Genomic DNA, 26,260 nt, shown 5'->3' on the forward strand with positions numbered 1-26,260 from the left:
TAGCCTGAAATCTTTCTCTCACACATGCATTTTTTCCTGCCTAAGACTCACTTGTTATTCACTTGGCTAATTTACACTTATTCTCTTCTCTCTCTCTCTCTCTCTCTCTCTCTCTCTCTCTCTCTCTCTCTCTGCCTCTGTGTCTGAGTCTCTGTCTCTCTCTTACTGCCCCCCTCTCTGTGTGTCTGTCTCTGTGTGTCTGTATCTGTTTATATCTCTCTCTGTTTATTCTTCCCTCTTTCTCTCTGTGTGTTTCTGTATCTCTGTCTGTATCTCTCTCTCTCTCTCTCTCTCTCTCTCTCTCTCTCTCTCTCTCTCTCTCTCTCTCTCTCCTCCCCTCCCCCTGTCCTACATTCTCAATCCTGTCAGAGTTGATGTTCCTCATTTGGTTCCTCATGGACCCTAAACTTTCCATAGCTAAATGTATCCCTTTGCCTTGAGCCTGCTGTGGACCAGACTGTTGTCTCCATCATTTACTCTTCTGCTTTCCCTCAAGGACCTCATATCTGTTCCCTTCGCCATGCATCTTGCAGCAGTTCAGGGATGAGCATGCTTGACTGTCACTATGTCTAATATAAGGCAACACGATGTGCATTAAGCCCGAGAGAATCTTAGAGGCTCAGTAATTTTCCACAAGCTGGTGCCTTCAAACAGAATATGAAGCAGCCTAACCTATGTAAGAGCTTCTACTTCAGCCTGTAACTCAGAGACTAAAGACAGGGCAGAGCCATGAGCAACACCATACAATAGGAATGAGAGGTTATAACTGAAGCCACCTGAGATTGGAAATTGTCACTACAGGACATGCTGGCAAAGGGTTAATGTCTGTGTAATTTTTGTTTTTTGGAACAGTAAACAACCTGAGGCCATCCTTGTGCCAACCATCCCTAAGTAGGCCCAGAACTATTTCTCACTAAGTTTTGCTCAATGAAAAGTATGAATATGTCCTTTACAGTTTCATTTCCTTTTAAAATTGGTTTATTACTTTTCACTTCTGTGGAGGCGGGTAGTACGCACAAGGCTTTGTGCACAGGATGTGATAGTCACTCTGCCATTAAACTACACTGGCAGCCACTTGTGATTTCTTAACTGCTTCATTGAGCATCGGGTTTGTCAATGTCTACATGGATAGCATATGTAGGCCACATTGTGCTGCTCACACAGTATTCCTATTTACTAATTCGCTTTTTCACTGAAGACTGTAAAATAAAGAGGTGTCATGAAAGAATGGACTCCAGAGAGATTTTTAGGTCTAAAACCACATAGTTATGTAACAGCAAAGAAAGAACTGAGGCATTCACTCTCTGGTATCTTCCGAGTCTCTTCCATCCTGTCCTTGAGCTCAAATCAGAGAAGACAGAAAGTCACACCTTGTAGCCCAAGGACTTCTGGGTACAGTCCGATGTTCTCACCATGACCACTCCTACTGGACTTACAATAACATTCATCATTTCCTTTTTCTGGGAACCAAAGGGAACAGTTAACCAAAAAGCCTTCTCTGTTTTAAAAGAGGGACCATTTAAAAAATAGAAAGAAACACCCAGTTTTTGTCTGGTCTTTGTAGATTTCAGGTTCCAGGGCTGAGCTCCCGCAGGGAGAATGGTGATTTTTATCTCCACAAAGGGTGTGTTCAGGAGAACAGGCTCAGGCTTGCTTCACTGGCCCAAATCTCTTAACACTACAACAAAGAATAGCTCTTGTTTGGGGTGCTTTATTCGAGTCAAAGCCGATGCTCAAGTGTCACCTCCACAAACACATATTGATCACCTGTGAGGACAAGGCATTGTGCTAGGGAGAGTTGAGTTAATTTTAAGTGCTTCCTAATTGCCCTCCAGGAGGCCAAGGTTAAGGTAATTCCTAATCAAAACCATTCTGTCTTTACTGGGAAAATGTAAGGGCAGGGTTTCTCTACTCTCCGCAAACTGAAATCACCAGGTGAGCTTTTAAAAATAGTGATGTCTGAGTACCACCTCCTGCAGCCTCATTTAATTGGTCTCGAATGCGGCTGGGCCATTGGGATTTTTCAAAGTTCACCAAGTGGCTGTTCTGTGCAGCCAGCATTATAAAGCACTTTGCTGGGGACAGCTCCATCTACAAACGACCTCTCGTAGAATAGTCATCAGAGTTATTGGATAAATAAATGTTAAGTCCCAAGATGTCCTGACCTGCTTCAAAGCTGGTTTTGAGGCAGGCAGTGGTATAGAAAGAAGTCCCAAAAGGATAGTGAAGAGACCTAGACTCCAGACATCCCTCTTCTCTGTTGCTTCAAAACTGACCATTCAACTTGATTTTAGTGGCTCTCATTTTTCTGGTGTGATAGTGAGGGCACTAACTAGATTAGCATTTTTCAAAGTTGATTTTAAACCATCAATGACTACCTTGTATTTAACAATATTTATACATGTTCATGGAGGTCATTAAGATAATGGAATACATAGTGTGTAATGCTCACGTTAAAGTAATTAGAATTCTATTTCCACAAACTTTGGTGGATTACACGTGTTCGGAACCTTCAGATTCTTCTGGTTGTTTGAAACATACAATAAATTGATGTAGAACAGTTGCTCTACTGTGCTCTGGAGTACTTGAGCTGGTTTCTCCTGTCTAGAAGTGTTTTAAACTTAGGCTCTAACCTCTCTTGATGTCCCTGAATCCTCGCCCTCCTGATCCCTGGGTTGCTGTTCTCATAGCACCATAAAACCTGACATGTGGACCCAAGGGAGCAGAAAGTCAGTCTGCCGAATTACTATCAGAAGATAGTAATTCCTCAGAATAATAGGGGTGTGTAGAAAGAGGCATGGAGATTGACATGAATGAAGGCCATTGGCAGAAAGACTAGAAATTTCTGCCTAGCAATGTATAATGGCAGCGTATGCAAGAAAAGGTTTGTGAGATCTGGAGAACGTAAATAACCCATAAAGGGTAATGGTGTTGGAGACTTGGGGCTTCAGATTTGGAACTATCTCTGCTTAGCCTCCTTTCATTCCGTGGAGTGCCTGTCTTTGCTTTAATAACCTGTTTCTATCACTATGCACCTGATCCACTTTTTTGTTCCAAGGCAGAAGAACTTGGAAGTCATGGTAGGTTCCCCTTTTGACCGAGATCTTCATGCCTAACAAAAGTGCCCAGGACACTGGATAGAGTAGGGTTTCTCTGATAAGTGGTCCTGGGAAATCTGTTCACGAATGCCCTGTAACGAAACCAGATCCTCTTGACAAATGAAATAAAAATAAAAAATTAACTCGATAAATCTATTTACAGTTATCGTGTTCACTAGCTCCCCCTAGTTAAACAGGCTGATCAGTGTCAGAGGTTTAAAGAAATGGGATGGTGTTACAATTGTACCTCCCATTGCTTTCTTTTCCCACATTTGGGTCAATCTGGTATAAATGCTAAGAGAGAATAAATGTGTTCCTTTATCTATGGTAGAAGACTCCTCCAGGATATTTCCCCTCCTGTCTGGGAGCTGGAAATGGCTAACCATCTTCAGTACCTCTACCAGCCTTCTGCCAGTGATGGTAAGGGAAGCCAGAGGACATCTAGACATTCCTGAGAAAAAGACAAGTGGCCGACCAGGAGGTTACAACCAGACTTGCCTCCAGAAAGACTGATGGGTATAATGGATGAACCCTTCAAAAGAACCAAGGCTGTGTGTGTCAGGATCTTACCATATCATCAGGTGATTTCCATTCCCCCTTTCTAGAGAGGAATGAGTTTTTTGGTAGAATTGCCAGCAATATCAGTTATTTCTTCTGGGGACTAGGAACAGAATGGCAGAAGGGAAGAAAGATTGAACAACTGTGGTTATAAACTGTGCATCAAATTCTATGATTGATATAAATTACCAGTATTGTCATTGAACATGTAATGCTTAAGCCTAGAGCAAAAAGAAATAATGAGTACTGAGCCCCAAGGGCTTTGTTAAGGATAAATATAGATTTTGTTATGCTTTTTAAAATAATGAGGACAGCTTATAAATACCCATGATCATCCTTGAAAATAGAGGATGGGAATAAATTATTGGGATGGTTGAAGTAGATATCTCAGAGTCTCTTCTAACACACACAGGTGCAGACACTGACACACACAGGCACAAACACAAACACACACACACAGAGGCCTGTGCACACACACAATTGTCATTTAAAATGTAAATAGAATAGAGGCGTTTTAAAGTCTTCTTTGTTGGTGAGAAAGGATTGATATTAAAGAAAATTGTATATGATCATGTATGATTTGAAAATGCGCAAGAATGGCTGTGATTGTGGAAGATAATGTTAGAGGAACTGGAAATGTCTTTTGTCTTATAACATAAAACCCCACATATGTAAAATAAGGATTGTGTTTTATCTGCAGAACCCCTGTCCACTCATGGGGGTGGATGGTGAGCACATGTAAAATAAACACGAAATGGTGTCTTCTTACCATGCTATCATCTGGCGATATACTGAGTAATTATTTCATTTGATGAATACTGCAGCCTCCTGCTTCTCTTAAACCCCGTTGGGCTATTGCCTTTTAAGTGCTACGAAGCTTTACTCTTCAAGTCTTTCTGAGAAGTAAGAGTATAAACCTTAAAAGAGACTAAATGGATTCATGCTGGTACTCGCGGGCACCCTTTAGCAATTGTGCCTGGCAGGTACATGTGTGGGAGTGGAAGGGGTTGGCATATTATCATCTAGCCATGCTGGTGTCTCTTCTTACTCAAGCCATCCTGCTCACACATGTAGGGAATTAATGCTTCACAGTGCACAGCCAGGCCCTGTTGATCAGATCAAGGGTGAGTAACTGATTAAAAGGGAACAAAGCACTGGCCGGATTAAATCAGCTTTTTCTCAAGGAATGGTGAGCTCCAGACCTGATAAGTTGCAAAGAGCCAAAACCACAATTGGCTCTAGTCTAGCCTGTGTACCAGAGTCGAGGGAACGCAGACACTTGGTCCTCTGAAGACAAAGGCAGTCTGCAAGAGAAAAGCAAAGGTAAGCGGCCATGGAGTTCAAAAAAAATACAATATGAAATGGAAGAGTGCAGCTAAACAGATGGCCATGCAGACTGTATGATTTCTTTGCATCAACTACCCATAGAAAAAAAGAGAAAAAAAGAAATGTTTGACACTTATTTGAAGGAGTTACTGCTCCTGAAACCAAAGTACCTTTGACTGGAACAAGCTTTGTAAGTCAAATGGAGGAGTCTAGTGTTACCAATATCATAGAAAAGCCTTTTCTGGAGTGGGGACCTCTCTTGCCTGCTTTCAGTAACAGGCCCTGCTTACATACTGTGTTATTTTGGAAAGCTAGGACTGGCTTAAACAAACCATATGAATCTATCCCCTTAATAGTGTAGAGATATAAGGAAATGTTTTTAAATGCTTATCTGATAAGTTATGGGTTATTTCCAGTACGTACCTATCTCGCCTACAGGCCAAAATACTGAATAAATATTTAACAATGTGCTCAGAATATTAAAATGCATAAGAAAGGTTCTCATGCCTGGAAGGGTGAATAATCTGAGAAGACACGTGTATAGTATTAGGCAGTATATTCATCAAATTCATTTCTTAAACTTTCACTTAATTTCATTATCTATTCTCCCAACGAGCTGTGGAAAGTTCTGATTGGAACACCAAAATCTGTTTCCATCATTCTGGCTGGAAAGTTAAAGAAATTTCCTCCATGCAAGTAGGGTGTGGTTTCCAATGTGTAGTCCATGAAATTAAAGTATTATTACTACAGAGGGGTATATGAACAGATAGGTAGAGGGACAGATTATTTGATTGGTTGATGACTCATCTACGGATTAGTAAGTTTCATAAACACTGGGGTTAATGAATTCACAATTTCTTTATTGTACACTTTCTGAGAGACATTAATTTTAGGTGTTGGTTCTGAATCTTCAAGAGAAAAATACCATATAACCTCAATATATTGGTTTATGAGGTTCTGTTTCTCTTTGGACAATTTGTGGGGAGTGGTGTTTGGGAGATACAGATAAGATGAGTATTGACCATTTCTTTTTTTTTTTTTTTTTTATTAACTTGAGTATTTCTTATATACATTTCGAAAGTGTTATTCCCTTTCCGGTTTCGGCAAACATCCCCCTCCCCTTCCCTTCCTTATGGGTGTTCCCCTCCCCACCCTCCCCCCATTGCCGCCCTCCCCCCCACAGTCTAGTTCACTGGGGGTTCAGTCTTAGCAGGACCCAGGGCTTCTCCTTCCACTGGTGCTCTTACTAGGATATTCATTGCTACCTATGAGGCCAGAGTCCAGTATTGACCATTTCTACTCCTCTTGTTTTAACCCTTGAATAGAATAGTTGGGGTGTGACTGCTGTTATGCAAATGTGGTACTATTCTTCATATCAAGGCTACACAGAGCAAACTGCCTTGTAGATTCTTAGGGATCTAGCAATGGCTTTTGTGGAAACTTGCCTTAACCTAATTGGCTGCATCTGATTACAGAAGATGCCTTCCTAGTACTTGGAGGAAGTACTAGAAGTACTTTTTCTTTAAGAAGTTGCTGAAAGTGTCAGAATCATGTCTCCGGGAGGGCAGGGCAGATATGAGGTACTGCAAACCTCAGCTCTCACTACACATTATGTACAGATTGCGTGTGTGGCCTCACCAGGCTACACATCAGGTAGGCAGGATCACCCGGGGTTACTTCCTGGTTCATACAACTGGTTCCAGACCCTGCTTTCTGGGTGCTGTTTGTTTAGCACAGATGAGAGAGTTTTCTTGCCTCAGAGCCAATAATAATTCAAAGCCACCCTTGTCTTGCGTCTCAGCGTGCCCAACCCCAGCTGCTCAATCTGAATCTTAAATTCTTTTTTACCGTTGTGTTTATTTTCCTTCTTGCTAATTTATGAGATACCAAATGACCTTTTCAAAAGCCTTCATTTGAGGGCTCATTAAAATTCTGGGAAGTCTTTCACTTGCTTGTTCCTTCATAGGCATTCATTTGCATGTCACAACATAATCAGAGGGTTAAGGACAGCATTGCTCTACTTCACAGGGTGTTCCACGCCTAACGGGGCTGCAGCACTGATCAACTCAGCTCTTGTGATGCCATGAGCCACCAGGTCTGTTTCTCCTACTGTATCTCACTTCACTCATTAGAGAGAACACCACACACATCACTCGCTGTGACTACTTTTTCTCTAACACTTGATAGAAATGGAAAGTCTACATTGCTAGGGAGGCTAGGCACCTCCTTCTGTTTAGTTCTGGTGAAACTTCACAATATCAATTGCTTTCGTGTCTTTTATAAGCTTATCTGTAAGCAGCAGAGAACTTCTACTTCCCTACTAGAAAATGGAAACACATTACCTAGAGTGGTTTCAACGATAAATGCTCTCTCACAATGTTGAGTATTTGACACTTGATCTCAGTTGATGGCACCATCAATTGAAGACTTCTCTGAGGGAAGTATGTCACTGGGAGATAGGCTCTGAGATTTTAAAAAAGAACAACTTTCAGTTTGTTCTTTCTGCCTCATTCTTATGGTTCAGGATGTAAGTTCTCAGCTTCCTACTCCTGGAAGGAAACTTGGATGATGTCCTGAGTGAATGTGTACTATTGCCACAGCCTTGACAAAGACCCCAGTGCCTCAGACCCATGAGAATGGCAATGCCTTCCCTGGTTCAGTTATGTATGCTAACAGATGGTTGACCACTACTAAAACCAACGTATGCAGAAATCATCAACCCATAGTTTTTTTTTCTCCTGGACTGAAACCTGGAACTGCCACCATACAGGGACTTTCTACTAAGGTTAGCTAAGAAGCCTCGCTTCATTCCCAATGTATATCATAAACACATCGAGTTCCACACTGCTGCTGGCCTGTCTCCATCAGGACACGCAGCTAACTAATCCCATCATTTCTTCATCCCCTATTGCCTTAGTCAGGTCTGTCCGTAAGCCATGGCATGAGTGGCATATGGCTGTAGCACATGGTTGTGACATCCTTCCTCCTGCTGCTGTGCTGTCCCTGCCATTATGAGCTCAAACCTTCTTCAAATAACTCCTTCTTGTATGTTACACTGGTCATGATGTCCTATTCCAGTAACAGAAAAGTAACCAACACAGTACCTTGGACACCTAAATAGTTTACCTTTGCAGAATCAGTTTTCATTCCGGTGTCCCTATTTTATTGTCTTCACAACAGCCTATTCTTGTCATAGAACCTTCTCTCTAAGCTTCACAAATGGGATTCTCTCCTTTACCTCATTGGGGGTGTAAACATAACTAAATTGAAGTTAGGCTGCTCAAATCCTTGTTCCTTTCTGTGCGGCTTCTCTTTACAATTTCTTTTGTCTAGCCCCTTTCCTATGATATTAGCTTTCCCCAAAGGCTATTCTTGCATGTGTACTCTTGTTTTTTGGTGGGTTTCTCCAGGGACCAAGGAATAACTAACTTATCTACCAACCTTGATGTGCCTTCTTGCCAGGCAGTGTAAGTGTGTGCCCAGTCTATCATCTTGAACTAAAACCTAGTGTTACCTTCTGCCTTCTCTAGCCCCACATAGGAAATGTCATGTGAAAGGAAAGAAAGGAAAGGGAGAGAAGGATTCAGAGGGGGATGGGTCAGCAGGAAGGGGAGAGGAAAGGATGGAAGTGGGGAGGAAGAAATAAACTTCAGCTGGACAAGGTGGTACATATCTGTAATCCAAGTCTGGGAGACTGAGGCAAGAAGTTTCAGTCTGTTCTATCTATCTATCTATCTATTTATCTATCTATCTATCTATCTATCTATCTATCTATTATCTACCTATCATCTATCTATCTATCCATCCATCCATCATATATATATATATATAAATTTATATATACATATAAATATATATAAATATATATATATATTTGGTTTGTTTCTCTGTGGTTCATACATATTTTCAAACAACATGCGCTCATTGATTCTTCTGTGTGTTTTTGGATCACTTTTGGCTACCCACAGAATGAAAGGCCTTGAGTTCTTTGACTATCTGTTTGTTCTTCAATGTAACCAGATAATAGTAAGTCCTACTGCAAAGGCTTAATGTGAGAATGAGTGATATTTGCAGTTAGCAGAGAGTCTGGTATTCAGTAAATGTCCAGAAAAAAGAGAGAGAGAGAGAGGAAGGACTTTTGTGCCTGTGTATTTAATAAACCCAGTGCTTGCTAGTCCTTTTTGGACATGTAGATTTCCATTTTATACAGTTTCCCTCCTCCTGAAGGGTTTCTTTGACATTTCTTATAGAGCGTATCTTATGTCCTGGTAGCATGCAGAGAACCTTGCAATACTATGAAAGCCATTTAATAGGGATGAAGCTTTCAGATTGGTATCAGATTGATTTCTCTGTGCCCTGTGATTCAAATATAAAAGGAAATGATCCTAGTCCTCAAACAATGGCACCCTTTGCATCATGGCATCTCCTTTGAGAGGTGCAGACTCTTGTCCTTCTCCCAAAAATAAATGCTTCAGCAATAAGGTTATAGCATCAAGTTCGGGAGGGTAAGCAAGGATAATAGCAATAGCTTATAATGTTTGGGGATTTCTGTGGCATCACAAGGACCAACAAATGAAAAGGAAGTAATCCACTATGGCACTAGGCATATTTATTTAATACTCTATGGTGTCTGGGAGAAGCATTGTTAATTATTTAACTTTATGTATACATGTGTGTGTGGGTAATGTTTATGTATATATTTTAGGAAACTTCTAGTAGCTTTCCTTATAGAATTTTCAAGGGTCATTAGTTTTAGCAATCCCTCCTTGTACTCACCCCTGTAGCCTACCTTCCTGTGCCATTTGATCCTTCCTGTTCTATCACCCCCCTTGGTGCTTCATACCACCTGTGTTCTAGCCCCTTTCCTTGAGATCCTCCCCTATGGTCCATTACTAGCCCTTTGCCTTCTGTGGATACTCAAACTTAAACACACTTATCTGAAGACTAAAACCTAGCCACTTACAAGAGAAAACACACTGTCTTTCTTGATTTGGTTTACCTCGCTCAATGACTATTTCAAATTCTATCCACTTATCTTCATATTCCATAATTTCACTTATCTTTTTTCATTAATTTATTCACTTTACATCCTGATCACAACACCCCTCCTTGCAGCACCCCTTCCTGGCAGTCCCCCTTCACACAATACATTCCCTACCACGTTCCTTTCTCTTCTCTTTGCAGATGAATATTATTCTGTGTGCATCTATCGTATTTTCATTATCTATTTATCACTTGATGGGTGTCTGGGCTGTTTCCATGCCCTGGCCATTGTAAATAGAGTAGCAATGAGCATGGACGCGCACCTATCTTGGTTGTAGGAAGTAGTCTTTTGAGAATACATCCAGGAATGGTATCCCTGAATCATGTAGACTACTTGTAGCCTTTTGAGAATTTCCATAGGGACCACAGTACCCTATCGACGGTGAATAAGGATTTTCCCTTTCCCACGTCCATCTAGCATTTACTGTCATTTGTCTTTTTAAAATTTTATTTTGTTTTAGCCATTCTGATGAGGGTAAGAAAAGTCTCAAAGTAGTTTTAATTTGCATTCCCTAATGCCCTTTGTTCCTTTGTACATTGTATGTCTTTTTCCTTCTGGCTACTCTTAAGATTCCCTCATCATTATTCTAAAGTAATTCGATTATCATTTGCCTTGGTGTAGCTTTCCTCAAATTGCTTGGATTTGGTCAGGTGAACCTCTTGGACCTGCAGGATTATAATTTACACAATGTATCTTTTTCATCTATTATTTCTTCAAATATTTGTAGCCCTTCTCCTGAGGCTCCAATTAGATGTATATTAGATTCCTTGAAGGTCTCTCATTGCTGGTTCATTCATTTATTTTAGTCCACTATCTCCCTGCATTTCATTTTGGAGAGTTTGTATCACTGTGTCCCACGTTCACGGACCATCACTCTCCCCATATCTTATTGGCTGTGCAGAATTACACCTACTGCATTTGACCTATGTAACATTACAGTTTTCATCTCTAGAAGTTCAAGCTGTATCACTGTTAATGTTGTTCTCTATGATAGTTTTGACAACTTGGTCCATCCTAGAATTCCCTGGGAAAAGAGAACTGTGTAAATCAGGTTAGCCTGTGGGAACATCCTTTGGGAACTGTCTTAACTGATGTGGGAAGATCAAACCTAAAGGTGGGCAAGTACCATTCCTTAGTGTTGGGTCTTGGGCTGTATGAGTAGAGAAAGCTAATGTTGAGCATGCAAGCACTTACTCCTCTGCTCTTTAGAGTGGAGTGATCTGTCTTCCCATGATGATGTGTTACAACCTACAATTGTGAGACAACATAAGCTGCTTTGCATCAGGGTATTTTATCACGGCAACAGAAATAGAGCTAGGACATTCTCTTCTCAACATGGTCACATGTTTCTGTCTTTTCACTCGTAGCATATAGTTATAATTTTTGAATCTCTGCCAACTAATTGGAATATGAATATCATCTCTGCTCTTTTGGTATTACTTTTTATCTTTCTGCACTTTACTAAAATTTAATTATATTTATCTAGTTCACTTTTGATACCAAAAATTGAACCTAGAGATTCATGGTTGCTATACCAGCACTGTCCACTGAGATGCATCCTCAAGTTGTTCTATCGATTGCATTTTATCTTTTGTTCATTGATTGGTTTATTTGAATAGGATCCATGTATCACTGGCTAGCTTGGAGCTCTCTATGTACACCAGGATAGGCTTGGACAGAAAAAGATCTACCTGCTTCTCTCTCCTGGGTACTGGGATTAGAGGCATTTACTAACATACCCAGCAAAGTTTTATTATCATCATCATTATTACTATTATTATTATTAGTCTTATTATTTTAAAAAATGAATATATTTTGATGATATTGTTCCCCTGCCTCAAGTCCTTCCAGACCCTCTTCTCTTCCCTACCCACCCAACTTTGATTCTTCCTTGAAAACAAACTAAAAACCAAATACGATGGCAAAACTCCCAAAACCTAGAAAATAAAATACTACGACATCCAAACAGAAACAAACAGATAAAACATCACAGCAAACTGTAACCAAATAAACACACACAAACCTGCCAAGTCCATTATTAGTTGGTCAACTATTCCTGACCACGAGACCTGCCCTGAAGTGGTAATATACCTTGTGTCACTCTATCGGAGGAAGCAGATTTTTCCTCTCCCATCAGCTATAAGTGACAGTTCATTTCTTAACCTTTACCCTAGTGGCTAGCTAGGTATTCATTCATTCATTTCTTTATTCATTCACTCATTTTTTAAATATAATGAAAAATACAAGACAAAACAAAAACTATCACATTGAAGTTGGGCAAGACAAAACAACAGAAGGAAAAGAGTCCGAGGGAAGACACAAGAGTCAGAGACTTACTTGTTTACACACTTAGGAGTTCCATAGAAACACTAAGCAGGAAGCCATAATAAAACAGAGGACATGGTGCAGACCTGTGCATGTTGTCTCAGTCTCTGTGAGTTCATGTTATCTTTGCTCATTTTGATATAGAGGGCTTTGTTCTCCTGGAGTCCTCCATTCCCGCTGTCTCTTTCAATATTTCTGCCTCCTCTTCCACTGGGGTCCCCAAGCTCTGAGGAGAGGTTGTTAATGGGGACATCTCATTGAGGGCTGAGTGTTCCAAGGTCTACTGCTGGAGGAAGCGTCTCTGATGATGGCTGAACAAGGCACAGAATATCATTAGGAGTCATTTATCACTGCATTCCTTCCTTCTCTGTTCTCTTTCTTTCTCCTTTAAGCCAGTTTTATTTGGTTTCCCTCTACATTCCTGGACTATCTAGTCTCCAGTCATTGGTCACCCAAGCAGGGTCACATATGGCTTCCATCTCATGAAGTAGGACTTAAGTTAGATCAGTTATTGATTGGTTACTTTTATAAGCTTTTTGATTCCATTGCCCTAACGTATCTTGCAGATAACAGATAAAGGCTTTGTGGCTGGCTTTGTGTTTGTGTTTCTATTTCAGTAGAATGAAGGGTACCTTCCCATAGCAAGGATGCTAGATTGTAGGGACGGAAACCCTTTATAGATACCAACTGGACACCTCCATGTTCAATCAGTTGTACAGTTGTCTTCAGCAAGGGGCCTTGCTGTCAGTTTGTGGAAAGCAACCAATTGTCTTAGCAACAGCCTGGATTCCCTTGGGATCCTTTTGGACAGCAATTCAATTAGACATAACCCAAACCTGGTACTGGAAGCTTCATTTGGTGACAAAAGATGGCCACTTAGATTCTGTTTCTCCCATTATTTGGGAGATTCATTTAGATCATCTTCATATATGTATATGTTTTAGGAAATTTCTACTGTATTAGGTTTCCATACTACCCTTCAAATGTCCCTTAATTTTAGCTGTCTCTCCCCATGTGCCCTCCCAGTACCTCTTCTCCTGACCCCTCCCCAATTGATCATACCATTCCAGAATCTCCCAAGCCGTCCATAAATATCTATTGTATTCCCCTTTCCTAATGAGAACTCTGTTTCACATAACCCATAATCTATACCTACTCTCAATGGTCCTATGGACTGTAGTTCAGCTATGCTTGATTTAACACCTAATATCCACATATAAATGAATATATACCATAAATATGTCTTTCTGAATCTGGGACACCTCACTCAGGATGAACTTTTCTGGTTCCATCCATTTGCCTGACAATTTTATGCTGTCATTGATATGCATACATTGAAAGTATGCTGAGTAATACTGGATTGTGTAAATGTACTTTGTTTTTTATCCTTTCTTCTGATGAGGTGCATCTAGATTGTTTTAAACTTCTGGCTATTATGAACAGATCAACTATGAGCATGGCTCCACATGTGTCTCTGTGGTATGCTCAAGCATTCTTTGAGTGGTATAGTCGGATCTTGAGATAGATCAACTCTTTTTCCTGAGGAACTGCCACACTGATTTTCACAGTGGCTGGACGAATTTACATTCCTACCAGCTTTTTCTCACATCCTTGCCAGCATGTGCTGTCACTTGTTTTGTTGATCTTAGTCATTTTGACAGGTGTAAGATAAAATTTCTAAGTAGTTCGAATTTGCATTTCCCTGATGGCTAAGGATGCTGAACATTAAGTGTTTCTCAGTCAGTTGCGTTTCCTCTATTGAGAATTCTCTGTTTAGATCTGTACGCCATTTCTCATTGGGTTATTTTTTTATTTGTTATTTATTTATTTTTTTTATTTGTTATCTAGTTTCCTGAATTCTTTACATATTTTGGACATTAGTCCTATATAGGATGAGAAGCTGGGGAAATCTTTTCCCATTCTGTAGGCTGCCATTTTGTCTGAATGATGGTGTCCTATGTCATGAAGAAGCTTTCAGTTTCATGAGGTCTTATTTATTGTTGATCTTAGTGCCTATGTTATTAATGTTCTGTTCTCAAAGTGTTTTCTGGTTCCAATCAGTTCAAGGCTATTCCCCATTTTCTATTCTATCAGGTTCAATGCATTTGGTATTATGTTGAGGTCATTGATCCATCTAGAGTTGTGTTTTATCCAAGGTTGTAAGTATAGACCAATCTGGATTCTTTTACATGTGGCCATCCAGTTAGACCAGCACCATTTGTTGAAAATGCTTTCTTTTTCCATAGTGTATTTCTGGCCTCTTTTTCAAAGATCAGATGTCCACAATGTGTGGAGCTATGACTGGGTCTTCAATTAGTCCATTGAACAACATGTCTGTTTTTGTGCCAAAACATTGTGACTATAGCTTTGTAATACAACTTAAAATTAGGAATGGTGACACTATGGAAGGTTAATTTATTGCTCAGGATTGGTTTAGATATCCTGTTTGGGTGTAGGGGAGTGTATTTCCATATGAAGCTGAACATTACCTTTCCAAGGTCAGTGAAGGATTGTGCTGTAATTTTGATGGGAACTGCATTAATCTTTTCAATGTACTTTTCAAAAGTAGATTACTTTTGATAGGAGACCATTTTTACTGTTAAACCTACTGATCCATGAGCACGGAAGATCTTTCCATTTTCTGTTTCCTTCTTCAATGACTTGAAATTTTTACCATACAAGTCTTTCACTTGCTTGATTAGAGATACCCCAAGATGTTTTATATTACTTGAGGCTATTGCAAAAGATGTTTTTTCACTGATATCTTTCTCAGACCTTTTGTTGTTTGCATCTATGAAAGGCTACTGATTTTTGTGAGTTAATTTTGTGTACTGTGCTGAAGGTAGTTATTAGCTGTAGGAGGTTCCTAGTGGAATTTTTTAGGTTGCTTATATATATTATCATATTATCTGCAAATAATACTTTGATCTCCTTCAGTTGTTTTATTACTCTAGCTTAGACTTTAAGTCCGGCATTGAATGTGGAGGTGAATATGTATGGATATGGAGAGAGTCGACAACCTTTTTCTTGTTCCTAATTTTCATGGAGTTGCTTTGGGTTTCTTTCCATTTAAGTTGATGTTGACTATTGGTTTGCTGTAAATTGCCTTTATTATGTTGAGATATGTCATTTGCATCCCAATTGTCTCTAGCACTTTATTTTATTATGAACAGGTGTTGGATTTTGTCAAAGACCTTTCCTGCAGCTAATGAGATGATCATGTATGGGGTTTTTGGTTTGTTTGTTTTTTTTTCAGTTTGTTTACATGGTGGATCACATTTATTAATTTTTGTCTATTGAATCATCCCTGCATTTCTGGAAAGAAGCCTACTTTTTCATAGTAAATGATCTTTTTAATGCGTTCTTGTATCCAGTTTGCAAGTATTTTGAGTATTTTTGCATCTATGTTCATAAGAGAAATTGGTCTGAAATTGTCTCTCTTTGTTGTATCTTTATGTGGTGTGTAATAGTAACTGTAGCCTCATAAAAGAAATTGGGCAATGCTTCTTCTGTTTCTACTTTGTGGAAACATTTTGGAAGAATTGGCATTAATTCTTCTGATCTTAATTTAAATTTGATAATGAGCATATATCAAGACAACTATCCATTTCTTTTAGATTTTTCCAATTTGGTAGATTATAAGTTTTTAAAGTATGTTCTTATGAATCTCTGGTTTTATTAGGTGTCTGTTGTTATGTCCCCCCTTTCATTTCAAATTTTGATAATTTAGCTATTATCTTTCTGACTTTTAATTAATTTGGATAAAGGTTGGCCAATCTTATTAATTTTCTAAAAGAGTCAACTCTTTTCTTCATTGATACTTTGTGTTTTGTTTGTTTCTATTTTATTGATTTCAGCCCTGAGCTTGATTATGTCATGCCTTTTACAGTTTTTGAGTGGGATTTTATTTTGTTGTCAAACTTTCGAGTATGCTGTTAAGTTGTTAGCATGGGAGCTCTCCAGTTCTTATGTAGGGTTTAGTGCTATGAACTTATCTCTTAGAATAGCCTTCCTGTGTCCCTTACCTTTGGGTATGTTTGCCTTCCATTCCTTCAATTCTTGCAAGTCTTTTATTTATTTCTTAATTTCTGTCTTGACCCATAGTTTCATTCCGTAGAGAGTTGTTCAGTTCCGGGGCTTTGTAAGCTTTCTATTGTTTCTGTTGTTGCTATCCAGCTTTAACCCAGGGTGATCTCATAGGATGCAGGGAGTAATTCCAATTTTGTTGTATCTCTTGAGACTTTGTGTCCAAGTATGTGATCAATTTTGGAGAAAGTTTCATGAGGTGCTGAGATAAATGTATATTCTTTTATGCTTTGGTGAAATGTTCTATAAATATCTTTTCGGTCAAATTGGTTTGTGATGTTAGCTTGCATCATTGTTTTTCTGCTTAGATTTAGTCTGGAAGTCTTGTCTAGATTCTACATGAGATACGATTTAAGCTGTAGTAGTGCTTCTTTCACAAACTCTGATGCCCTTGTGTTTAGAGCATAGATGTTAAGAATGGAAATGTCTTCTGGGTGAACTTTTCCTTTGATGAGTATGTAGTATCTTCTCCTTGTCTCTTCTGATTAGTTTTTGTTTGAAGTCGACTTTATCAGATATTAAAATAGCTACACTAGTCTTGATTCTTAGGTCCACTTGCTTCAATGTATCTGTCTAACCCCTTACCTTGAGGTGATGTCTGTCCTTGATGTTAAAGTATATTTCTTGGTTTTGCATTCACTATGTTGATCTGTGTATTTTTATTAGGAACTGGGACTGTTGATATTGGAAGGGATTGGTGGCCAATGATTGTTGATTTCTAGTTGTTGTTTGGTATTGGTGGTGGTAGGCTTCGTGTGTGTGTGTGTGTGTGTGTGTGTGTGTGTGTGTGTTTCTCTTTCTTTTGACTTTACTGGTCTTAGATTATTCCTTCTCTGTGTTTTCTTATATATAATTTACCAGTTCAGGTTGGAGTTTTTCTTCAAGCACCTTCTGTAGGCCTGGATTTATAGATAGATACAGTTTAAATTTGATTTTTAGCAATGAATGTCTTATTTTTCTCCATCTATAGTGATTAAAAGTTTTTCTAGGCTGGTGTCTGTGGTCTCTTAGAGTCTACAAGATATCTGTCCAGACCCTTCTCCACTGAGAAGCCAGGTATAAGTCTAATGCCTTTATACATTACTTGGCCATTTTCTCTTGCATTTTTAAATATTCTTTGTTCTGTATGTTTAGGGTTTTGATTATTATGTTTCCAGGGACCTTTTTCTCGGGTCTGTGTGCTGCATGCTTCTTTTACTTTGATAGGCAACTCTTTCTTTAGGATAGAAATTTTTTCTTCTATGATTTTGCTGAAAATATTCTCTGGGTCTTTGCCTCTGTTTATTCTCCTTCCTCTCTTCCTATTATTCTTAGATTTACTTTTTCATAGTTTTCCAGATTTTCTGGATGTTTTGTAGCCAAAGGGTTGTTTTGTTTTCTTTTGTTTTGAATTTAGATTTAACATTTGGCCAACTTACCCATGTCTTCTATCACATCTTCATTGCTTGAGATTCTCTTTTCCATCTTTTGTATTCTGTTAGTGAAACTTGCCTCTGGTTCCTGTTTGATTTTCTAAATTATTCATTTCCAGATTTTCCTCAGTTGGGGTTTTTCTTTATTGATTTATTTTCCCTTTCAGGTCTTGAATGATTTTATGCATTTCCTTCCACTGTTTGTGTTTTGATAGATTTCTTTAAGGTATTTATTTATTTCCTCTTTAAAGATGTCTATCACATTTGTAGAGGCTGTTTCACGCTCTTTACCTTGTGTTTCAAATATTTTGGAGTATTCAGGGCCTGCTGTGTTAGGGGCTGCTAGGCTCTAGTGGAGACACAATGCCCTGGCTGTTTTGATTGTTTTTAAACTGGCATCTAGACATCTGGGATTGGTGCTGATATCTGGTCTTATCTTTCTTGGATGGTTGTTTTGTTCCTTGGTTTCTCCTGTGCCCACCGGGATTTCCAGGTAAAATGTGTTCTTGGATATCAGAACCTGAGACTTAGAAATGGAAATGGGTTGGGCGGTGGAGGAAATTCACAGGAGGGAAAATGCAGGGTGTTCCACCTGGATCTGCTCAGTTCTCTGAGAATGGGGGACAAGGAGTGAGCAGAAGACACTGGGGAGTGGACTTAGAGAAAGGAAGAAGATGTGAGGATCTTCAGTTAGCCTACCAGTTGTCTGGATTGGCTTGTGTGTTCCCAGATAGTGCCTGCTAGAGTTGGGGGCTAAGGCAAAAGAGTAAAGAGAGGGAAGTTAGGAGTGGAAGATCTGTGGTACCTACTGGATATGGAGGCTGGGCAAGGAAGCTGAAACAGATATTCTGTTGTAAGTTCAAGATAAAACTGACACATTTGATTTGAAGGAGAGGTGAAGGTCTGAAGTTAGATTATTTGCTTCCTGACTGGAGTGGCCTATGTGTTCTCAAGGAGTGTCTGCTGGAGTGGGGACTGGGATAGAGGAAGGCAGTTAGAAAGGCATGATCTGTGGGATCCACTAGAGTTGATGAGGTGTGGGTGTCAGGCTAGAGGGGGAGAGGGAAGGGGATGCCTGAGGGTGTTCTGCTGTGGAGGTGGCAAAAAGAATGAGGAGTTGGACTTGAAGGAATGGAGAGAGGTGAAGGTCTATAGTTAGCCTACCTGCTTCTCTGTCAGAAGTGGCCTGTCACACGTTTTTAACTTTATTAAAAGTTCCCACTTGGAAGTCCCACACCCGCGGATCCCGGCCGGCAGCAGCTCTCTGCTCCCAAAACCCGTGGGAGAGAGACCTCACCGCCTGGTCAGGTGGGCACTCCTGAGGCTGCAGAGCGGAAGAGACCACCAACACTGCCCACCCCTGCCCACATCCCTGGCCCAAGAGGAAACTGTATAAGGCCTCTGGGCTCCCGTGGGAGAGGGCCCAGGAGCGGCAGGACCCCTGTGCCTGAGACACCGCCGGAACCTGAAGGAAACAGACCGGATAAACAGTTCTTTGCACCCAAATCCCGTGGGAGGGAGAGCTAAACCTTCAGAGAGGCAGACACGCCTGCGAAACCAGAAGAGACTGCTCTCTGCACACATTACTGATTCCAGAGGAAAACACCGGAGGCCATCTGGAACCCTGGTGCACGGAGGCTCCCGGAAGGGGCGGCACAGATCTTCCCGGTTGCTGCCACTGCAGAGAACCCGTGGGCAGCACCCCGAGAGCGAACTTGAGACTCGGGACCACAGGTAAGACCAACTTTTCTGCTGCAAGTGACCTGCCTGGTGAACTCAAGACACAGGCCCACAGGAACAGCTGAAGACCTGTAGAGGGGCAAAACTACACACACGAAAGCAGAACACTCTGTCCCCATAACTGGCTGAAAGAAAACAGTAAAACAGGTCTACAGCACTCCTGACACACAGGCTTATAGGACAGTCTAGCCACTGTCAGAATTAGCAGAACAAAGTAACACTAGAGATAATCTGATGGCAAGAGGCAAGCGCAGGAACACAAGCAACAGAAACCAAGACTACATGGCATCATCGGAGCCCAATTCTCCCACCAAAACAAACATGGAATATCCAAACACACCAGAAAAGCAAGATCTAGTTTCAAAATCAGATTTGATCATGATGCTGGAGGACTTCAAGAAAGACGTGAAGAACTACCTTAGAGAACAAGTAGAAGCCTACAGAGAGGAATCGAAAAAATCCCTGAAAGAATTCCAGGAAAACACAATCAAACAGTTGAAGGAATTAAAAATGGAAATAGAAGCAATCAAGAAAGAACACATGGAAATAACCCTGGATATAGAAAACCAAAAGAAGAGACAAGGAGCTATAGATACAAGCTTCACCAACAGAATACAAAAGAGATGGAAGAGAGAATCTCAGGAGCAGAAGATTCCATAGAAATCATTGACTCAACTGTCAAAGATAATGTAAAGCGGAAAAAGCTACTGGTCCAAAACATACAGGAAATCCAGGACTCAATGAGAAGATCAAACCTAAGGATAATAGGTATAGAAGAGAGTGAAGACTCCCAGCTCAAAGGACCAGTAAATATCTTCAACAAAATCATAGAAGAAAACTTCACTAAACTAAAAAAAGAGATACCCATAGGCATACAAGAAGCCTACAGAACTCCAAATAGATTGGACCAGAAAAGAAACACCTCTCGTCACATAATAGTCAAAACACCAAACGCACAAAATAAAGAAAGAATATTAAAAGCAGTAAGGGAAAAAGATCAAGTAACATATAAAGGCAGACCTATCAGAATCACACCAGACTTTTCGCCAGAAACTATGAAGGCCAGAAGATCCTGGACTGATGTCATACAGACCCTAAGAGAACACAAATGGCAGCCCAGGCTACTGTATCCTGCAAAATTCTCAATTAACATAGATGGAGAAACCAAGATATTCCATGACAAAACCAAATTTACACAATATCTTTCTACAAATCCAGCACTACAAAGGATAATAAATGGTAAAGCCCAACATAAGGAGGCAAGCTATACCCTAGAAGAAGCAAGAAACTAATTGTCTTGGCAACAAAACAAAGAGAAGAAAAGCACACAAACATAACCTCAAATCCAAATATGAATATAACAGGAAGCAATAATCACTATTCCTTAATATCTCTCAACATCAATGGCCTCAACTCCCCAATAAAAAGACATAGATTAACAAACTGGATACACAATGAGGACCCTGCATTCTGCTGCCTACAGGAAACACATCTCAGAGAAAAAGACAGACACTACCTCAGAAGAAAGGCTGGAAAACAACTTTCCAAGCAAATGGTCAGAAGAAGAAAGCTGGAATAGCCATTCTAATATCAAATAAAATCAATTTTCAACTAAAAGTCATCAAAAAAAGATAAGGAAGGACACTTTATATTCATCAAAGGAAAAATCCACCAAGATGAACTCTCAATCCTAAATATCTATGCCCCAAATACAAGGGCACCTACATACGTAAAAAGAAACCTTACTAAAGCTCAAAACACACATTGCACCTCACACAATAATAGTAGGAGATTTCAACACCCCACTCTCATCAATGGACAGATCATGGAAACAGAAATTAAACAGAGACGTAGACAGACTAAGAGAAGTCATGAGCCAAATGGACTTAACGGATATTTATAGAACGTTCTACCCTAAAGCAAAAGGATATACCTTCTTCTCGGCTCCTCATGGTACTTTCTCCAAAATTGACCATATAATTGGTCAAAAAACGGGCCTCAACAGGTACAGAAAGATAGAAATAATCCCATGCGTGCTATCGGACCACCACGGCCTAAAGCTGGTCTTCAATAACAATAAGGGAAGAATGCCCACATATACGTGGAAATTGAACAATGCTCTACTCAATGATAACCTGGTCAAGGAAGAAATAAAGAAAGAAATTAAAAACTTTTTAGAATTTAATGAAAATGAAGGTACAACATACCCAAACTTATGGGACACAATGAAAGCTGTGCTAAGAGGAAAACTCATAGCTGAGTGCCTGCAGAAAGAAACAGGAAAGAGCATATGTCAGCAGCTTGACAGCACACCTAAAAGCTCTAGAACAAAAAGAAGCAAATACACCCAGGAGGAGTAGAAGGCAGGAAATAATCAAACTCAGAGCTGAAATCAACCAAGTAGAAACAAAAAAGGACCATAGAAAGAATCAACAGAACCAAAAGTTGGTTCTTTGAGAAAATCAACAAGATAGATAAACCCCTAGCCAGATTAACGAGAGGACACAGAGAGTGTGTCCAAATTAACAAAATCAGAAATGAAAAGGGAGACATAACTACAGATTCAGAGGAAATTCAAAAAATCATCAGATCTTACTATAAAAGCCTATATTCAACAAAACTTGAAAATCTGCAGAAATGGACAATTTCCTAGACAGATACCAGGTACCGAAGTTAAATCAGGAACAGATAAACCAGTTAAACAACCCCATAACTCCTAAGGAAATAGAAGCAGTCATTAAAGGTCTCCCAACCAAAAAGAGCCCAGGTCCAGACGGGTTTAGTGCAGAATTCTATCAGACCTTCATAGAAGACCTCATACCAATATTATCCAAACTATTCCACAAAATTGAAACAGATGGAGCACTACGAATTCCTTCTATGAAGCCACAATTACTCTTATACCTAAAACCACACAAAGACCCAACAAAGAAAGAGAACTTCAGACCAATTTCCCTTATGAACATTGACGCAAAAATACTCAACAAAATTCTGGCAAACCGAATCCAAGAGCACATCAAAACAATCATCCACCATGATCAAGTAGGCTTCATCCCAGGCATGCAGGGATGGTTTAATATACGGAAAACCATCAACGTGATCCATTATATAACCAAACTGAAAGAACAAAACCACATGATCATTTCATTAGATGCTGAGAAAGCATTTGACAAAATTCAACACCCCTTCATGACAAAAGTACTGGAAAGAATAGGAATTCAAGGTCCATACCTAAACATAGTAAAAGCCATATACAGCAAACCAGTGGCTAACATTAAACTAAATGGAGAGAAACTTGAAGCAATCCCACTAAAATCAGGGACTAGACAAGGCTGCCCACTCTCTCCCTACTTATTCAATATAGTTCTTGAAGTTCTAGCCAGAGCAATCAGACAACAAAAGGAGGTCAAGGGATACAGATCGGAAAAAGAAGAAGTCAAAATATCACTATTTGCAGATGATATGATAGTATATTTAAGTGATCCCAAAAGGTCCACCAGAGAACTACTAAAGCTGATAAACAACTTCAGCAAAGTGGCTGGGTATAAAATTAACTCAAATAAATCAGTAGCCTTCCTCTACACAAAAGAGAAACAAGCGGGAGAAAGAAATTAGGGAAACGACACCCTTCATAATAGACCCAAATAATATAAAAAGTACCTCGTGTGACTTTAACCAAGCAAGTAAAAGATCTGTACAATAAGAACTTCAAGACACTGAAGAAAGAAATTGAAGAAGACCTCAGAAGGTGGAAAGATCTCCCATGCTCATGGATTGGCAGGATTAATATAGTAAAAATGGCCATTTTACCAAAAGCGATCTACAGATTCAATGCAATCCCCATCAAAATACCAATCCAATTCTTCAAAGAGTTAGACAGAACAATTTGCAAATTCATCTGGAATAACAAAAAACCCAGGATAGCTAAAACTATCCTCAACAATAAAAGGACTTCAGGGGGAATCACTATCCCTGAACTCAAGCAGTATTACAGAGCAATAGTGATAAAAACTGCATGGTATTGGTACAGAGACAGACAGATAGACCAATGGAACAGAATTGAAGACCCAGAAATGAACCCACACACCTATGGTCACTTGATTTTTGACAAAGGAGCCAAATCCATCCAATGGAAAAAAGATAGCATTTTCAGCAAATGGTGCTGGTTCAACTGGAGGTCAACATGTAGAAGAATGCAGATCGATCCATGCTTATCACCCTGTACAAAGCTTAAGTCCAAGTGGATCAAGGACCTCCACATCAAACCAGACACACTCAAACTAATAGAAGAAAAAACTAGGGAAGCATCTGGAACACATGGGCACTGGAAAAATTTCCTGAACAAAACACCAATGGCTTATGCTCTAAGATCAAGAATCGACAAATGGGATCTCATAAAACTGCAAAGCTTCTGTAAGGCAAAGGACACTGTGGTTAGGACAAACGGCAACCAACAGATTGGGAAAAAGATCTTTACCAATCCTACAACAGATAGAGGCCTTATATCCAAAATATACAAAGAACTCAAAAAGTTAGACCGCAGGGAGACAAATAACCCTATTAAAAAATGGGGTTCAGAGCTAAACAAAGAATTCACAGCTGAGGAATGCCGAATGGCTGAGAAACACCTAAAGAAATGTTCAACATCTTTAGTCATCAGGGAAATGCAAATCAAAACAACCCTGAGATTTCACCTCACACCAGTGAGAATGGCTAAAATCAAAAACTCAGGTGACAGCAAATGCTGGCGAGGATGTGGAGAAAGAGGAACACTCCTCCATTGTTGGTGGGATTGCAGACTGGTACAACCATTCTGGAAATCAGTCTGGCGGATCCTCAGAAAATTGGACATTAAACTGCCTGAGGATCCAGCTATACCTCTCTTGGGCATATACCCAAAAGATGCCCCAACATATAAAAAAGACACGTGCTCCACTATGTTCATAGCAGCCTTATTTATAATAGCCAGAAGCTGGAAAGAACCCAGATGCCCTTCAACAGAGGAATGGATACAGAAAATGGTACATCTACACAATGGAATATTACTCAGCTATCAAAAACAACGAGTTTATGAAATTTGTAGGCAAATGGTTGGAACTGGAAAATATCATCCTGAGTGAGGTAACCCAATCACAGAAAGACATACATGGTATGCACTCATTGATAAGTGGCTATTAGCCCAAATGCCTGAATTACCCTAGATGCCTAGAATAAATGAAACTCAAGACGGATGATCAAAATGTGAATGCTTCACTCCTTCTTTAAAAGGGGAACAAGAATACCCTTGGCAGGGAAGAGAGAGGCAAAGATTAAAACAGAGACTGAGGGAACACCCATTCAGAGCCTGCCCCACATGTGGCCCATATATATACAGCCACCCAATTAGACAAGATGGATGAAGCAAAGAAGTGCAGAAGTGTAGATCGCTCCTGAGAGACACAGCCAGAATACAGCAAATACAGAGGCGAATGTCAGCAGCAAACCACTGAACTGAGAATAGGACCCCCGTTGAAGGAATCAGAGAAAGAACTGGAAGAGCTTGAAGGGGCTCAAGACCCCATATGTACAACAATGCCAAGCAACCAGAGCTTCCAGGGACTAAGCCACTACCTAAAGACTATACATGGACTGACCCTGGACTCTGACCTCATAGGTAGCAATGAATATCCTAGTAAGAGCACCAGTGGAAGGGGAAGCCCTGCGTCCTGCTAATACTGAACCCCAGTGAACTAGACTCTTGGGGGAGGGGCGGCAATGGGGGGAGGGGGGGAGGGGAACACCCATAAGAAGGGGAGGGGGGAGGGGATGTTTGCCTGAAACCGGAAAGGGAATAACACTTAAATGTATATAAGAAATATTCAAGTTAATAAAAAAAAAAGTTCCCACTTTAATGTCTTTTGAACATCTAATAATTTATTTGGTTAGATACCAGACATAAATTTTGCCTTGTAAGTAGCTAATTTCATTTTGGTTCAAGATTTTTGCTTTGATTTTGTTTTTGTTTTTTTCTAAATGACACACAATAATAATATATATTTATAAAGAACCATGCACTATTTCAAAACTAGTGTGCATTGTGCAGTAACCAAATGAAGATGATTCACGCTTCAATCACATAATATCCCTCCATTGTGGTGAGAACACTCAAAATCCTCTTTACCCACATTGAAACGTACACTTAACTCTCTCTACATGGGTGAACCTGGCCAGTCATAGCTTTGATAGTTCATCTTCCACTTGACAGTTTTGAGTTTTGTTTTCTGAGAGGATGAAGTTATTTCTCACAGATTGGTCTGTGTGAGCCTTGCTTTTAGTATTTATTTGTTAGACAAACCAAGATTGCCTTTGGTTTAGAGTGAGTTTATTCCTAAATAGGAATAATGCCCTTCCAAGAACTCTAATCACCACACATGCAGCACGAGTTCTCTTACTAGTGAGACTTGGCTCTGCCTGCTGTGGTGGTTTCTGCCCATGGGGCATCATGGGGCAGGAGATTCCAGTGCAGAGTTCTAGAAACCCTTCCTCCAAGCAGCTCTCTCCTCCTGTAACTGGGCTGAAAGTTTGGTTTGTCCATTCCTAACTGTCAACCTTGTCTTCTCAACTTAGAGAAACACCTAGGTACTCTGGGTTCTCACTCCTTGTAGGGTAGCCTGGGACATTTTCTAGTCACT

The sequence above is a fragment of the Rattus rattus genome, chromosome 3, assembly GCF_011064425.1.
Source record: "Rattus rattus isolate New Zealand chromosome 3, Rrattus_CSIRO_v1, whole genome shotgun sequence".
Taxonomy (NCBI): Eukaryota; Metazoa; Chordata; class Mammalia; order Rodentia; family Muridae; genus Rattus; species Rattus rattus.